The 16,485-nt window shown below is 47.8% G+C and overlaps 1 protein-coding gene across 2 annotated transcripts in view; it reads left to right on the top strand.

The window, feature by feature from the left end:
- Positions 1-2,304: 2,304 nt before the first annotated feature.
- The window catches only part of ACO1 (aconitase 1), a 51,909-nt gene continuing 37,728 nt past the window's right edge, over positions 2,305-16,485 (top strand). The window contains exons 1-2 of one of the 2 annotated variants that reach the window (XM_075931451.2): positions 2,318-2,458; positions 12,426-12,533. The gene's annotated coding sequence lies outside the window, so the exon portion shown is untranslated. Of the gene's footprint in view, positions 2,459-12,425; positions 12,534-16,485 lie in introns of both variants that reach the window. The other variant, XM_075931450.2, reaches the window with a different exon arrangement.

Raw genomic sequence — 16,485 nt, 5'->3', positions numbered from 1 at the left:
GCTGTCATTTCCATATTCTCTGCCGATGCTTTTTGCACAAGAGGTTTTAGCACAAAAACAAGCAGTGTAGACAGGTCCATTTTGCACAAAAAAAACCTTTTGCCCAAGATCTGTATACCTTCTTATTTGAGGCATATAGATCTTGCGCAAAAGGGGGGGGGGGGTTGTGCAAAACAGCATGTCTACACTGCTTGTTTTTGTGCAAAAACCTCTTGCGCAAAAAACATTGGTGGAGAATATGCAAATGGCAGTGAGACAAATGCTAATGAGTGCTTCATTAGCATACTCTCTGCCAACAAATACCTGCAGTGTAGACATAGCCTCAGTGTAAATGGGCTCCCAGCACTAACTGGAGGTTTATATACAGCACAGGAGATGGGTCACAAGATGATATGGCCATGTGGAAGGGTAAACGATAGCCCCTCCTCCCTGGCTTACAGGAAAAAATGAGTCTATTCACAGATCATTGTCTTGAGTATTGGATCATTAAGTTCCTTGAGTACTACAAATGGCCCTCACTTAGCATGTCCAAATCAGTAAACAGGTTTATGCTTCATATTTCTAACTTCAACTTCAGGGATGGGAAAATCATATTCAGAAGATTATAACTTTTCCAGTTATATTTTACATTGGGAATTTTGCATAAAGCATATTCCAGTTATGTCACATTCATAAGCATATTTTCATAAAGCCTATGGAATGTCTGTGACCCTTTGCATCTGGAATCTCGCATTTGTTTAGCTCAGAAGTACTCTGTGACTTGCTTTTGTTTAGCTGCATGCATTTCTGGGATTGCTCCCACTGATGTACAGCCAGTGTTACATGAGACCCCTAGGACAGTGTTTCTCAATCTGTGGTTCGTGTACCTTTAGGGGTATGCAAAAGAAGCCTGGGGGGTACGTCAACACAAGTGAAATTTGGCAAAAAAACGTCCAGGATTTTTCCCTGCAAAGGGAATCAGGGAGGGGGCAGTGGCACGCCTGTCAAATTGAATGTTCGGAGCCATGTGCCTGGACCTTAACAGCTGCTCTGTGCACACGCCCCAGCTGGTAGGAAAAGTGCACGGCTGTGGTGGCGGTGGCTCCAATGAGACCCAGAGCATTTCCATGTTGGGAGGTGTGTTTGGGCAGGGAGAACAAAAAAATCACTTCCACAGCTGCTTCTCCTAGTTCGTTTCCTCTCTGGCAGCCTCCCCGGTGTGCTCTAGCAGGGAGGACGGCTGAACCTGGAGATACACATTATCCCCTCCAGCAGTTCAGTACAACGCATCCCCATCGCCCCTTCCCCTGGCACTTGAGAGAAGAACTAAAAGGTGATTAAGTAGCACAATTAGCTTTGCTCCAAGGACACCCCCCCCCCATCAGTGGCGTAGAGAGGAGGCACGGGGGGGCAGTTGCCCCCGGATGCTATGCTAGGGGGGTGCCAGACTGGGGTGGGGGTGCACAGCCCCATGCAGCGAGCCCGGCACAGGTGGACCATTTGCTCCCTGCAGTCAAGCTGCCGAGGCAGAGCCAGGCAGCAGGAGCGGGCACTTCAAAGGTAGGGTTACCATGCGTCTGGTGCCTGGCTCTGGGGGAGGAGAGGGGCATTGGGTTAGAGTGTGGGGGGGGGGGTGAGGCTAGGGGTGCCTGGCTCTGGGGGTGGGGTGGGTGCATTGGGTTAGAGTTAGGGCTGGGGTGCATAGGTCTGAGGGAGGAGTGAGTGCATTGGGGGTACTTATATTTTTTTTTTTTTAAAAAGGAGTACTTTATTAAAAAATAAGGTTGAGAAATACTGCCCTAGGAGATCAATGCAGCGTTTCTCAGATGCTGGTTCTGACAGGGAGTGTCACAAACTACAGTGAGAAGAGACGTAGGGGGAAGATTATAAGGATCTCAAATTTTGTATTATGTTAAAGCCAGATGTCTCTCCTCCACACCACAGCCTTACCCATAGGTCCGCCTCTCAGCCACAGGCACCCCGGACCATCCCACAGGCTGCTCGGTGACACGGCTACCCTTTTTCCTATGTGTATAGTAAATGTCAGGGAGGAAGCATTGTGGCCTCTGAGTAAGGGGACCCGCCCCACTCTGGTGACAGGCTGAGCAACTGATCTGGCCTGGAAATCGTAGGACTCCCGCCCACCCAGCGGGGGAAGGCCGGAGAGGGGTAAAAGTTTGGGGCCTGGCTTTCCCCCGCTGCTCAGGCCCTGCCCGGGCGAAGGAGCGCGCTGCAGGGGCGGGTCAGGCAGCGGCCACCGTGGGAAGCAGCTGACTCCGTTTCCCACCCCTCCGCCCTAGCAGCAGGGGAGGAGCCGGCAGCCACAGGCGGGCGGCGCAGCCTATCGCGCGGCGAGGCAGGGTCGCCCCAGCGCTCCCCGCTCCGGCGGCCGCGTCCTGTGCCCGCTGGCCGGTGAATCCGCTCGCGGGACGGGCCCTGCCCCAGCCGGCCCCCGGCGCCTGCAGCCCGCTCGGGGAAGGTAGGACCCGCTCGCTGGGGGGGTCTCCCGCTGGCCCTGCCCCTCCGAAAACGGCGTAAAATGGAGCAGCGGGGCTGCCCCCAACTTATCTGCAGCGCCGGGCCCGGGGTGGGAGCGGGGTCGCACCGCAGGGCCGGGGATGAGAGCCGTGCTGGGGACATTCCCCCTTGCGCTCTGCACAGGCCTCGCCTCTCCCGGCCGGCGGCCTGGCTGAGCGCCTCTGAGCCGCCCTCCCCGGGGGTCGCTTTCAGCCCTGTGAATTTCTTCTCATGCCCCCCCGGAGAGGACGAAACACCCCCGGGAGGGAGGGCGGGCCGGTCGCACGGGCTCTGTGGTCAGCAGTCAAACCCCCCTGGCAGCTTGGGAGCAAGTCAGGCTGCTGCCATGGAGGGGTGTCTCCCAGCGACAGAGGCAAAGGGCATGTGCTGCGTGGTCTGCTCTCGCTTGTCTCCTCCTTTGCCAGGAAAATCCAGATGAGGCCTGAAAATCCATATAATAGGAATGGCTGGGACGTCAATCCTTTAACTGGCTCTGATCACACAGGCTCCCATTCTCCTTTGCCCTGCTGGTGCAAATCCAGAGTAACTGTTGACTTCTGTGTGTCTGGGGGATGACTGTGTAGTTTTGCCTTCCTGTTCCAAGTGAAAGGAATCTCCCTATTAGCAGAGCTTCCAGTTATTAATGGATGATCCTGCCACCTTTTTGGTGTAGGGATTTTCAAATATAGGAACTTTCAAACCAGAATACTAAACTCTGGGTTCAGTTCTCAATAGAATACAATATTCTGTAAATTATTGTATGCATGTGTGTATGCAGATATTTTTTAAAATCCCCCTACATTCTTGAGGAAAGTTCAGGCAAGTTTTTTTTCTCGCCCATACACTGTATCTACACAAAGTCCTCATCACACACTCTGATCTGTGCAAACAGACCTCTGCATTCGTATGCAGTCCCAATGACCTTGGCAAAGCTGCACATGGAGGGATCTTTCTCCTCATATGGTGCCTAATGAAGTCAGTGTGACTCTGTACAGGTGCAGGTGCCTGCATGGACCAGGCAGCAGGATCATGGCCAAACACAGCGGCTGTGTCTAAACTGGCCAGTTTTTCTGGAAAATCAGCCACTTTTCCGGAACAACTTGCCAGCTGTCTACACTGTCCGCTTGAATTTTCGCAAAAGCACTGACTTCCTACTGTAAGAAATCAGTGCTTCTTGCGGAAATACTATTCTGCTCCTGTTCAGGCAAAAGTTGCTTTTGCGCAAAAGGGCCAGTGTAGACAGCTCAAATTTGTTTTCCGCAAAAAAGCCCCGATTGCGAAAATGGCGATCAGGGCTTTTTTGCAGAAAAGCGCGTCTAGATTGGCACAGATGCTTTTCTGCAAAAAGTGCTTTTGCGGAAAAGCGTCCATGCCAATCTAGATGCTGTGTTCCGAAAATGTTTTTAACGGAAAACTTTTCCGTTAAAAGCATTTCTGGAAAATCATGCCAATCTAGAAGCAGCCAGAATGTTTGCAGTAGCAAAAAGAGCTGTGCTGGTATCCCTGGTGGTTAGGTGACATGAATGCACATAAACCTGCTCTCATGAGTTCAAGGTTCCATACAGAGGGTGGGGGAAGAGACAAGTAATGCTTAATCAGGGAAAGGAAAGTGTGAACTAACAAATACAGCTTTACATTCTTTATTGTTGGTTATAAGCGATTCAGCTTTATCACTCCTTACCACGGTAGTGTGGGAGGTTCCACAGGGGATCATGATTTTGTTTTATTAGCAGCTGTATGTTTACATATTACCAGTGTAAGCTTTTCCTCAGAGAGACAAAGTGTGAAAAGCCAAGACAAAGGGTGAGAGGGGAAATGGAGGTATAGATTAGCAACCCATCTGGTCAGTGACAGAGTGAGGAATAGAACCTGTATCTCCTGATTCCCAGCCTAGTGCCTTATCAAGTGATGGGATCATGCTGTGACAAACATTAGTGCCCATGTAAGAGTGACTACCAGCAATGGTGCAGCTGCTCAAGTTCTAGCAGGTTTTCATGGAATGGTAGGAAAGCCCTATAATCCTTGCCAGTGGTGCAGCTGCAGCAGTGACTTGCTGCTGTAAAACAGCGCACTGCTTGCTGCTTTCCTGTTGATGGTCAAGCCTGTAGGGTGTAGACACAGAACGGACACTCCCATCACCTTCCCATATAACCCTGCCTGGAATGTTCCTAGTGGAGACAGTGTGCCTGGGTTCTGAGTCTAGAGGACCTACATCTAGGAGACAGACCCCCCAACCCCATCCAGGTTTTGGCTGTTTCAGAGGCTGTGGTTCATGTTAGCTTCACGCTACGCTCTGATTTATCTGTGGAGTAGCAATTGTACTCTGAGACTTCAGTCTCTGTGTTTACAGAATAGATCTGGTGTGAGGGAGAGCCTGACATCAGTAATAAAGTACTTGTGAGGAGCTCGGAGCTGTGCAAGGCATACAAAGAAGAGTCCTTGTTTTAAAGGGTTTGCAATTCTAATATATCAATGTGATATGGGTCAGTACAGCAGGGTCCCTGAGCCAGCCTCATCGCTGATGCTAATAAGGGCCCATTCTCTTCTCTACACTGTTCAAGTGAAGGATGGCTGCTACTGTTTAATGTAATTACACCACTTAAACATTTCTCTCTACTCTTTCTTTGGCTGAAACCCACTGAGTTGTCTCATGGGTTTGTTCCTGTGGAATTGCTCAGGAGTACTAAGCTGCTAGTGTTAAGAGAATTTAGCTCCCATTGTGAGGAAGGATTGGAAATGCACCCATGTTGCATGGCCTCAGATTAGTGAACTAGCTGGAGCTCTGCTCTTACTAGGGAAGTAAGCGAGTAGTCAACTACCCGATAAGCTTTTCAACACAGTAGTTGACGCCTTCTCCCTGTCACTGCCCCCCACTTCCTGCCTCTATCAGAAAGAGGCAGCAAGGGAGGGGGAGAGGACGGGGTGCTGGGGGGAGCTGGCTTAAAAGCTGTTTCTCCAGCTCCGTGGGAGGGGGCAGGGGCGTGGGCACAGAGGTGGTGTTCCACCTTTGAAATGTACTAAAGTCCCCACTCTGCTGGGGACTGTGCTAGCCCCAGGCTCCATGTAGCGTTTCAGTCTTTGAAATGCATAAGAACCCCTGCTGGGGCTCTTGCTGTATTTCAAAGGTGGAAGTGCCATGCAAAGTTCTGCCTTTGAAATGTATAACAGCCAAGGCGGGCTCTTGGTGCATTTCAAAGCTGAAGCGCCCTTATCGACTAGTCGATGAAATTTCAATTGACTATTCGATTAGTTGATTAATGTTAAATCCCTACCTCTTACCTTCTGGGTCCTTTCTTCTAGTGGTTCTCAACCAGCGGTGCTTGTACTCCTGCGGTTTCCAGAGGTTCTCCAGGGGCTACATCAACGCATTGCGAGTTCTGCCTGATTTTACAACAGGCTACATAAAAAGCACTAGCGAAGTCAGTGCAAACTAAAACTTCATAAATAACTTGTTCATCCTGCTCTCTAATAGGGATGTAAAATCCCATTTAATTAGTTAACTGATTGCTTAAACATTAAGTTTAACTGGTTAACTGATTATATGGGTGGGTGGGTGGGGGCAGGAGCTGCTTCAGCTGGGCTGGAGCACTCCCCGCCGGTGGCAGGCCCTGCAGGACTAGAGCTGCCCACTGCAGTAGGAGGTCTCCTCCTGCCTTCACTTATTAACAGTAATGGGGAAGGTTGAGGCTAACTGGTAAACCATTCACATCCCTACGCTAAACACTGAAATGTGAGTAAAATATTTATATTCCAATTGATTTATTTTATGGCAAAATTAAGAAAGTAAGCACTTTTTCAGGAGTAGTGCGCTGTGACGCTTTTAGATTTTTCTTTGTCTTTGACAGAAAGTAGTTTTTAAGTGAGTTGAAACTTGGGGTGTGAAAGACAAATCTCCACTCCTGAGAGGGGTACAGTAGTCTGGGAAGGTTGACAGCCAGTGCCTTAATCACCGTACGGGTTAGAGCAATGTTTCTCAGCCAGTGGTACGAGTACCCTTAGGGGTACTTGAGGGAAGTCTGGGGAGGGACATCAACACAATTGAAACTTAGAGAAAATGGAATTTTTGTTTTAAGTTTTACAGCGCTTTATTTTTGTACTTTTTACACCCAAAAATTTCATCGCCCATCTAGCTACGATTAAGTTGTTTAAACAAATGTGTTGCAATAGTAGAAAAAAATAGCATGTGTCTGAAAACTGTAGGTACTGGGGGAACTTACATTTTTTTAATAAAGGGGTACTTTATAAAAAAAAAAAAGGTTGAGAAACACTGGGTTAGAGGGAAATCTGCAAAGCTGCTGTGCCTCTTGATTAGCTTCCTAGCCTGCATAGCAGTAGGGCGCCTTCAAGCAAGCGGCCCCCACTTACTGCTCTTGTCACCAAGGGAGAGCTTTGCTTTGTAATGAGCCGCACCAGGCAGGGCAATGCCATCTGCCTCCAAACCAGTGTTCCCTGTAAGCTGAGCACTTGTGTGGCTGCTCAGGAGAAAGTCAAATGCTGCCCAGCTGATGAGCAATGCTCCCACAATTAGGTTTTGTTTCTACGAGTGGTGCACATTCGCACGTCTCAGTGCACATTACGTTTATTCTGGAAAAAATCCACACGTGAATGGAAAAGATTAGAGGGAATTTCAACCCCAAACACAATGCGCTTTTTTCCACTACCACTTAAGTCAATGTAATGTACATTGCTCAGGAGTGTGAAAAAGCCACTCACCTCCATACTTAAAGTGGCAGGGGATGCTCTCAACTGCACAGTAGAGAAGACAAGCCCTAGGAAAGCTTTTAGTTTTGGTTGCTAATTATGGTTAGTGTGCTGGCCTCTCTGTCATCTTCTGCCTGATTGACCATTGTTCTGCGCCATCCATTCCTCTATTATATTTTGATAAGGTTTGTGGTAGGGGCAAAAGGTGGACCCCTTCATAATCACTGCATACAGCTCAAGAGAAATGAGTGTTTCTATAAAAGCAGCAGAGAGGTCTTTGTCAAATAGCTACTGTGCTCTGGGATTTCACTAAATGACTTCTCTGGGGGGTTTGTGCTGGCTTTTGGGAGGCAGTAATCTGCTTAAGGTCATTGAGAAAGGGCAGGTGGGAACTGACCCTCTTCACCCCACTGCCTGAGACCGCAAAAGGCTGTGAATAGGGATGTTAGCGACTACTGACTAATCGCTTCCACACCCCCTACAGCCTCTATCAGAGAGAGGCATCTCCGTGGGGGGCAGGGGAGGCAGAGGCACAGTGGGGAAATGGTGCGAGTGGGGCTGCTTCAGTCTCTGTTCCCACTGTGGATACTTCTGCTTTTGAATGGACAAGAGCCCTCCAGAGCTCTTACACGTTTCAAAAGCAGAAGTGCTGCAAAGGGCAAGTGGGAACTTAAGCAGTCCCACTCAACCGTGCTCTCTGTGGTGCCCCTCACCATCTTTGCTGCCTCTGGGAGGCAACAAGGGGGAGACAGGAGCCAGTGCTGGGGGGAACCAGCTTAAAAGCTGGTTCCCTATAGCATTGTCTCTGGGGTGCCACCTGCCCCCCTGCCTCTATCAGAGGTAGCGAGGGGGACGGGGACGCTGCCCGCAGGGGTCCCAGCAAAGCTTTTGATACTGTCTCCCACAATATTCTTGCCAGTAAGTCAAGGGAGTCTGGCTTGGATACATGCACTGTAAGATGGACAGAAAGCTGGCTAGACTGTCAGGCCTAATGGGTAGTGATCAATGGCTTGATGTCAGGTTGGCGGTCGGTTCCTTGCGGAGTGCCCCAAGGATCCGTGCTAGAGCCATTTTTGTTCAACATTTTTATTAATGACCTGGATGAGGGGATGGATTGCACCCTCAGCAAGTTCGCAGATGACACTAAGCTAGGGGGAGAGGTAGATATCCTGGCGAGCAGGGATAGGGTCCAGAGTGACCTAGATAGATTAGAGGATTGGGCCAAAAGAAATCTGATAAGGACAAGTGCAGAGTCCTGCCCTTGGGATGGAAGATCCCAAGCATTTTTGCAGGCTGGGGACCTAATGGTTAAGTAGTAGTTCTACAGAAAAGGACCTGGGGATTACAGTGGATGAGAAGCTGGATGAGAGTCAACAGTGTGCCCTTGTAGCCAAGAAGGCAAATGGCATATTAGATTGCATTAGGAAGAGCATTGCCAGCAGATCTAGAGAAGTGATTATTCCCCTTTATTCGGCTCTGGTGAGGCCACACCTGGAGTATTGTGTCCAGTTCTGGGCCCCCCACTATAGAAAGGATGTGGATGCATTGGAGAGGGTCCAGTGGAGGGCAACCGAAATGATTAGGGGGCTGGAGCATATGACTTATGAGGAGAGGCTGAGGGAGTTGGGTTTGTTTAGTCTGCAGAAGCGGAGAGTGAGGCGGGGGGGAGGGGGTTGATAGCAGCCTTCAGTTTCCTGAAGGGAGGTTATAAAGAGGATGGAGAGAGGCTGTTCACAGTAGTGATGGATGGCAGAACAAGGAGCAATGGTCTCAAGTTACAGTGGGGGAGGTCTAGGTTGGATATTAGGAAAAACTATTTCACTAGGGGAGGGTGGTGAAGTATTGGAATAGGTTACTTAGGGAGGTGGTGGAATCTCCATCCCTAGAGATTTTTAAGTCTCCGCTTGACAAAGCCCTGTCTGGGTTGATTTAGTTGGGGTTGGTCCTGCCTTGGGCAGGGGGCTGGACTTGATGACCTCCTGATGTCTCTTCCAGCTCTAATTCTATGATCCCTACCCCATGCTGCTTCCTGCTGCTCCTATTGGCTGGGAACAGCAATCTACAGCCAATGGGCACCGCGATCCCTGGTACCTGTGGAGGCGCAGGTAAACGTAGCGGTGGCAGCCCACCAGGGGCTAAACCTGCCAAACCGCTGCCCATTCCAGGCCTAAAGCTGCTGTTTGGACCTGGAGCTCTCACCTAAGCATTTGCCTTCTGCTTCCTCTGCTCAAAACTCCAAAGGTGGTATGACTGCTGCTCTCTACCTGTCTGTGCTTCCCTTTGGTCCACTCCCAAGCAGCTGAGGGGAGCTTGCGGGTACGTGGCTAAAGCAACCCAATGGTGGGTCTGGCTCCTGGAAAAGGAGAGAAGTGAAAGGAGCAAAGGATTTACATTTTCTCCTGATCATTCTTTCTCCTTTCCTATTGAATTATTCTGTCCTGTCTTGAGGCCCAACCCCACAACCCTTTCTGAAATAAATCAAAAGTACTTGGTGCTGCACTTTACCTCCTGAGGAGATAAGTGTGCCCTCTTCCCCAGAGCATTGATATGCATACAGGTGGACTTTGACTTTATATGAAGAGGGAAGCTTGCTTAAAACTGTTTCATATAGAACATGGACTAATCGGCCGTCTTGTGTCCCTTCATTGAAAGGGACGCTGTAGCAAGTTGATATAGCACCTGGATTTGGGGCAAAATTCAGAGCTGCTGCTGCCAACTGGGTAATTTTTAACATTGCCATTCCTGTTATCTCTAGGAATATTTACCTCTAGAAATGCCTGCATGTTTGTTATTTGCTTGTGACTTCTTTCCCTGTAACAAGAAAAGTAGTTACAGAATGGTGTTAATTTTAACAAGGACACTTCCTACATAAGCAAAGCTACAGTGTTTCTATAATGTTTATGTCTTGGTAGGGAAGTTAGCTTTTGGATTTCATTAACTCCTGTAAAACCAGGTTGTGGTCTAAGGGCTTTCTTTGAAAAGACCATGGCGGGTGTGTCTTGCATTTCTGACTCCTCAAGCAAAACAAAAGCTAAGTCATAGAAGCCTTTTGGATCATCACTTCTATAGTATCAATGTGTGTGTGAGGTGCAAGGAAGAATGGTGAGTGAATTAGCATATGGAAATATATGCCTGGAACGGGAGTGACTTGATGGAGTGGAAAGCAGATGTTCAAATTCCCAGAGACTGGCTCACCATGGGACTTGCGGTGTCACTTTGCTAGCTTTGATCTTGTTGGATAACAAGTTGGGTAAAATGCACAATGCCTAACGCTTGACAACCACTGTCAAGCGTAAGGTATGCACCTGTCCTCATCAAAGACTGGATTCATCGCCTTGAGCTTCCTTTCTAGCAGGAAAGTTATACCATTGTCTGGTAGCTTATCTAAACTTCTGTGGCTGGATTTTTTGAGACTACCCTGAATTAGTTGCTCACGCTTTCAGTTGTAGAATTTGCATAGGAAAGTACAAATATGAACTGTAAAGGGGTGTGGAATAATAGTCCCTTTGCATATTCTAAGTGATCAGGTGAAATGAAGAAGTATAAAAACTAAAAAAATAAGAAATCGCCACCTAATTGCTTGCACAGTACATGGAAAATGAAGTCCAAAGTGGCAATGCATTATATTTATAACATTGATGTTAATGGACCCATCCAAGATTTTCCATCAGACATGTTATCAATTAAAAAAGACTAATTATATCTACAGCAAATGTTCAATATATGTTCCGCTTGACAGTGTGGGGCCCAGTTCTTGTTGTGGTGAGCTGTTCATTTAAAACACTAATATTAAAAGTGAATCCCTTAAGTTTTCATGTATACAGTGCTGTTACGTCCTTATCCTATGTTTTATTGCAAGTGCAGGTGGTCCCCGTTGTGCTGTTGCTTTGTGCAATCAAATGTTTCAGTTTCCAAATTGTCAGTCTTTTTCTTTGTCTCCTTCCTATTCTGAAAGCTGCTCTGTTTTTCAAGGCTTCTGTATTACATTGCGTTGAAACTGCTTTACTAAATGGATTAATTTACAGCAACACACAATAGGGAATGTTTTTTATATAGTGGGTTTATGAGACATAAATAGAGCAATTGGTAACTAGAACGAGCTTTTGTTTCTCTGAACAGTCATGTCTACCATGGGGCCTTGGCTGACATATTTCTCTAGGTATATGAGAATGCAAATGTAGAAAATATATTGTAGAACATAGCTTGTCTGTCTCTAAATGATATTGCAGGCCAGTGTTCCCAGTAAGCTGAGCGCTTGGGGGGCCACCTAGGAGAAATTTAGGTGCTGCCCAGCTGATTAGCATTGTGCCCTCAGCTGTCAGTATGTGTTTCTACTAGGGATGTAAAAGAATAGTTAAATAGTCGACTACTCGCATTTCCCCTCCCCCTTGCTGCCTCATTATCAGAGGCAGCAAGTGGGGAGCGGAAGCAGGAGCCAGTGCTGGGGGAAGCCAGCTTAAAAGCCAGTTCCTCCCAGCACCGTCTCCACAGTGGGGAGTTAGGGGAGGCAGAGGTGCAACAGCGCTACGGCTCTGCCTTTTAAATGTAGTAACAGCCACCAGGTTTTTACTACATTTAAAAGGCAGAGCCGAAGACGGGGTAGCTCCCAGGGCAGCGCGAGCGAGCAGGACTGCTTAGCGAGCACCCTACCCCATCACCTCATCAGGTAGTGTAGCCAGACAGCCCCCCCATCTCAAACAATCTTGCTTGCCCTCTGAGATGTCTGTATGCAGGGCAGAGAAAGAGCAGTAAAATCAGCATAGTCTATGCTGGCTCATCTGATCCTGAGAAGCTGAAAAAACAGATATGTGGAGAGAGAGAGCGATTAAGGCAATCAGCATAGCCATTAATCTTTGATCTGCTTTGATGCAAGATCAGGATATGCGAGTGTGCCCGGCTGGCGCCCATGTTGATACGAACACACAGTCCCTGGGAGAGGAATCCCCCACTGAGAAAAGAATGCCCAGTACTTCCAATTTAGTTATCTCTCTTACAAGTGTAAATTAAGTTCACAACTCCCTTGTAAGAACTGGTCTCACAAAAGACAGACCAGCCCCATTTGGCATGATAGACAAGAAAGAGAAATACGTGACCCCATGAGTATAAAGGTGGTACAGCAGGACACTCTCTTTTGAGTGTCATTCTACCCTCTACCTGCTGGTCGGGTTAGGTGTTTGACCTCCCGAGGTTCTATGGGGACGCCCACCTCGTATTTTCGTCTTTCCTAGGAATTGAGGGACCGGCCCTGGCCTGACATGCTGGAGTCGAGAGGCACAGAAGGGGGTAAAAATTGTACCTGGATGTGGTCCTCTGTCTTAAGTGTACACATAGAAAGAGTAAGCTGTTACTTGGTACCATTATTTCTATTTTTCTATCTTTATCTTCTTTGTAACCATTTTTAAGATCTATATTTTGCTAGTAGTTAAGAAATAGAACAATAGCCATTGCAACCATATGATTTATAAGCTTCCTCAAATAAACCTGTAACTGTTTAAGTTTTAACCTGACTCCTTCAGTTGCTGTAATAGAACCAAGCACAATTTAAAAGAACTTCAGCCGGTCATTAGGGACAGATATAGGGAGAGCTTGGGCGTTTGGATTTGTGTCACACCCAGGTGACACAATCCACTGGGGCACCTTTCAGTCTTTCCCCAAGGCTGCCCGCTGCGAAGGAATTACGAATTCTAGCAGCTGAAATCTAAGGTGTAATAAGCTCTTCCTATAAACTCGGGGCGTCTGAGAGCCTGTTGGCTGCCCTCTGCGACGGGATCCCGGTCCTAGCAGTAAAGTCACAGACGTTAAACTATTTTTCGGGGCGCCCTCCAGCCTCCTAGGCTGCACACTGCAACGAGACTTTGTGTCTCAGCAGTTGAAGACTTGGGTGTAATACACACGCACACGCTGCCCTGACCGTCGGCTGACAGGTAGTCCATGGAAATTCCATTAACCACTGAATTAGCTTATTATCCTCAGTTGAACATCCCTGGTTTCTTCTAGTGGGGCACGTACACACTAGGGATATAAACAACTAGTCAACAAGCATATGCTTATCTGACTAGTCGCTTCCCTCCCCCCTACTTGCTGCCTCTGTCAGAGAGAGGCAGCAAGAGGGGGAGCAGGAGCTGGTACTGGGGGGAGCCAGCTGAAAAGCCAGTTTCCCCCAGCACCGTTTCTCTACGGGGGGCAGAGGCATAGGGGGGAAACAGCGCGAGCAGAGACTGAAGCAGTCCCTGTTCATGCCGGTTCCAACTGCTGTGTTTCTGCTTTTGAAATATACAAGAGCCCGATGGGGTTCTTGCTATACTTCAAAGGCTGAAGCACCGCAGTTCCCTGCTGCTCTTCTGCCTTTTAAATGTAGTAAGAGCTGTGGGCGGCTCTCACTACATTAAAAGGCTGAGGCATGGCTCCCCCTTCTCAACTAATCGAGTAGTCAGTAGAAATTCCATCAACTCTCAATTAGCTGATTAATCGAAATTTAACATTCCTAGTACACACATGCCTTGGTGCACATAAAAATATTCTTCCCATGAATGCAAAAAAATTAGAGAAAACATCATAGGCACTGAAGTTTCCCAAGATATCTTTAAATTTGATTCTAGGTAGTGTCTATGCAGGGGCTGTGTAACTGTCCTGTTTTGCCTTGCATATTTAAAGCAATTAAGTGTAAATCTAAAATAGTTGTGCCCCGTGCATTGTCCTTTTTCAAATTAATGTAGCTGTGTTTGTATCATAGATTCTATACAATATAGGGACTCTTACGTAAAATACTTACATACTGATATATTTTATGATTGACAAAGACGACATCAGTCTTCCTTTGGCTAATCCCAAGTTTGGTTAAATCAGTGGATGGCACATTAACACAGGTATTCTCAAGGGAAGGAACGTAGGTACCCAAACGCCACTGAAATTCAGCTGCACAGAAAACTCCTTGCTTCTGTATCTTTTTTTAGTCAGGGTTTACTGAATTAGAGAGGGTGCCTGTTGCAGACCAGCTGAGTGTGAATCGCTGAACTTCGGTAAAGATTAGAGCCCAAATAGATACGAGCCCAAAGGAGCATATGCAAATCAGATTGTGAGAGCCTGTGAAAGAGATTCTACTTTTAAACATTTTCTGCAGATTTTCGTCTCACCAATTCCCTCTTCTGTGCCCGTCTTCACTTTTGGAAAGGGAGCTGTATGCATAGGGTCCGGTTGCGCCCGGGAGTTGTGTACACTGGTTATTCATGCCAGAAGAGGGAATTGGTGAGATGAAAGTCTGCAGAAAATGTCCAATATTGTCTGGAGAGAGCTTTAATTTAGATGTCTGGCATTCTGCTCCAATTCCTTGTAGATTAAATGCAGAGGAGGGACAGCCTGCAACAGAGATGAGTAAAGCTTTTGAATGTGCGTGCGTGCGCTGTAACATTTTGAACAACTTTAATTTTAGGTGGCCTTGGGAGTTGGTAATATGATTCAAAACCTTCTGCCTTGAAGGGATAGTTTGACTCTAGTATGGCGCGTTAGTGACGGAGATTTTTTCTGCCATCTGAATCCTGTTCTGATAGCTCATGTGAAACAAGCCGGCAATAATTTAGATGTGTGTGGAGAAATGCTCAGAAACTGACTTCCATTCAAATGTTTGAGGGATTCCTATTGTCATTTAAAATGCAACAAAACATAAGACACCTGATCAGAAAAAAACATAGAATCATCAGGATGGAAGAGATCTCAAGAAACCAAGTCCAGACCCCTGTGCTGTGGCAGGGCCAAGTAAACTTTGGGGTTCTCGCAACAAAATGTTTAGTGCCCTCAGTGCAACCACTGGCAATTTTTCTTAAAGTGCGTAATTCTAGGAAAAACAAATAAATGTGCCCATATTCACATCCAAATTGTTGTAACTTAGTTTTCTTTTTTGCAAATTTAATAATAAAAAAATGTACAGTTGTCTTTATTCTTTACTGGGCCTACACAGAATAGAAACACCGATAAGATGCTTTGTGCATTCTTGTCTTTTGTTGCCATTTGTGGTGCCTTTTTTATTAGACTTGCTAGCTAGTATAGCTGCTGCTGTGAACAGTGATACTTGCATGTTTGTTAACATCACTTTTCACAGCATCAGACCTGCTAGCTAGCTGGGAGGCAGTGAAAAGTGATCTCAACAAACATACAAATGCTACTTTTCAGGCAAAGGCTCTCCCCCTGCAAACTGCAGGACAAATAAAGTCCTGAATATAGAGGTAGCTAGTGAGGTCCAACGACAATGTGGGGGTGGTGAGCACGTGGCTGCGGCCTGATACCGAAGCCCATGGCCAGAGCCTGCTGCTTTCCATCCCAGGGCTGAAGCTGAAAGCCCCCTGCCCCTGGGTGGGGGGTACTCACAGGCCACCTGTTCCTCTGGCATTTGTAGCTTCAGAGAAGAGTCCAAATCTTGCTGACAACCCTGGGGAAGGGGCTTCTGCTTCCCTCTCTTCCCCCTAAATCAGGCATGGGCAAGAGGAGGCTAAGCCTCCAGATCCGGCCTGCAGCCACCTCACCCGCACTCTTTACTAAAGAGCAGCTGCATCCACTTTAAACATCAGGCTGCTAATTGCTCTGCAAACTGGGCAGCGAGAAATCTTTGCGATGTCCCTGCCCTCTAGCAAAATCCCTAAGCTCCCATTTGCCAGTTTCCAGCCAATAGGAGATGAGAATTTTTGCTGAAGGCAGGAGCAGTGAATGAAGCCTCCTCACTCCCCTCTCCCTGTGCTGGAGCAGAGCTGCATGGAGTAGCCCACCCAGCACACAGGCAGAGTTCCTGCAGAGCTGCTGCCTGGGAGCCACCTAGGTAAGAGCTTCTCAGCCAGAGCTTCTGCCCCCCCACCCTGCCCTTTCTTCCCAACTACCTGCCCCAGGCCACCACCCAAACCCTCTCTCTCCCCTCTCCCTACCTCCTCCAGGTCACAACTCCCTCCCAGACCCTGCACCCCCTCTTAAACCCTCTCCCCCAGGCCAGAATCCTTTCCTGCACCCATAACCCCTCCTGGACCCAACACCCTAAGCTCTTGCCCCAGATCACAACCTCCTTCTTCAGCCAAACTCCCTTCTACTCCACTGACTGTCCCAGACCCTGTGCCCCCTCCACAGAAGTGTGGCACTTGACTGCTTACCAAAACCTTGGCGTGGCCCCCATTAAAAATTATTTCCTACCCCTGCCCTAAATCATTGCTCAGGAGACGTGGGCACAAGAAAAGTCCCCAGTGGAGAACATTTAGACCCTAGCTGAATGGTGTTCTTAAAAACTTCCACAACCTCCCTTGGAAACCTATT

The sequence above is a fragment of the Pelodiscus sinensis genome, chromosome 6 (assembly GCF_052426305.1).
Source record: "Pelodiscus sinensis isolate ZL-2025 chromosome 6, ASM5242630v1, whole genome shotgun sequence".
Lineage (NCBI taxonomy): Eukaryota > Metazoa > Chordata > Testudines > Trionychidae > Pelodiscus > Pelodiscus sinensis.
The sequence above is the reverse complement of the archived record's forward strand: the minus strand, read 5'-3'. Positions and strand labels throughout refer to the sequence as shown.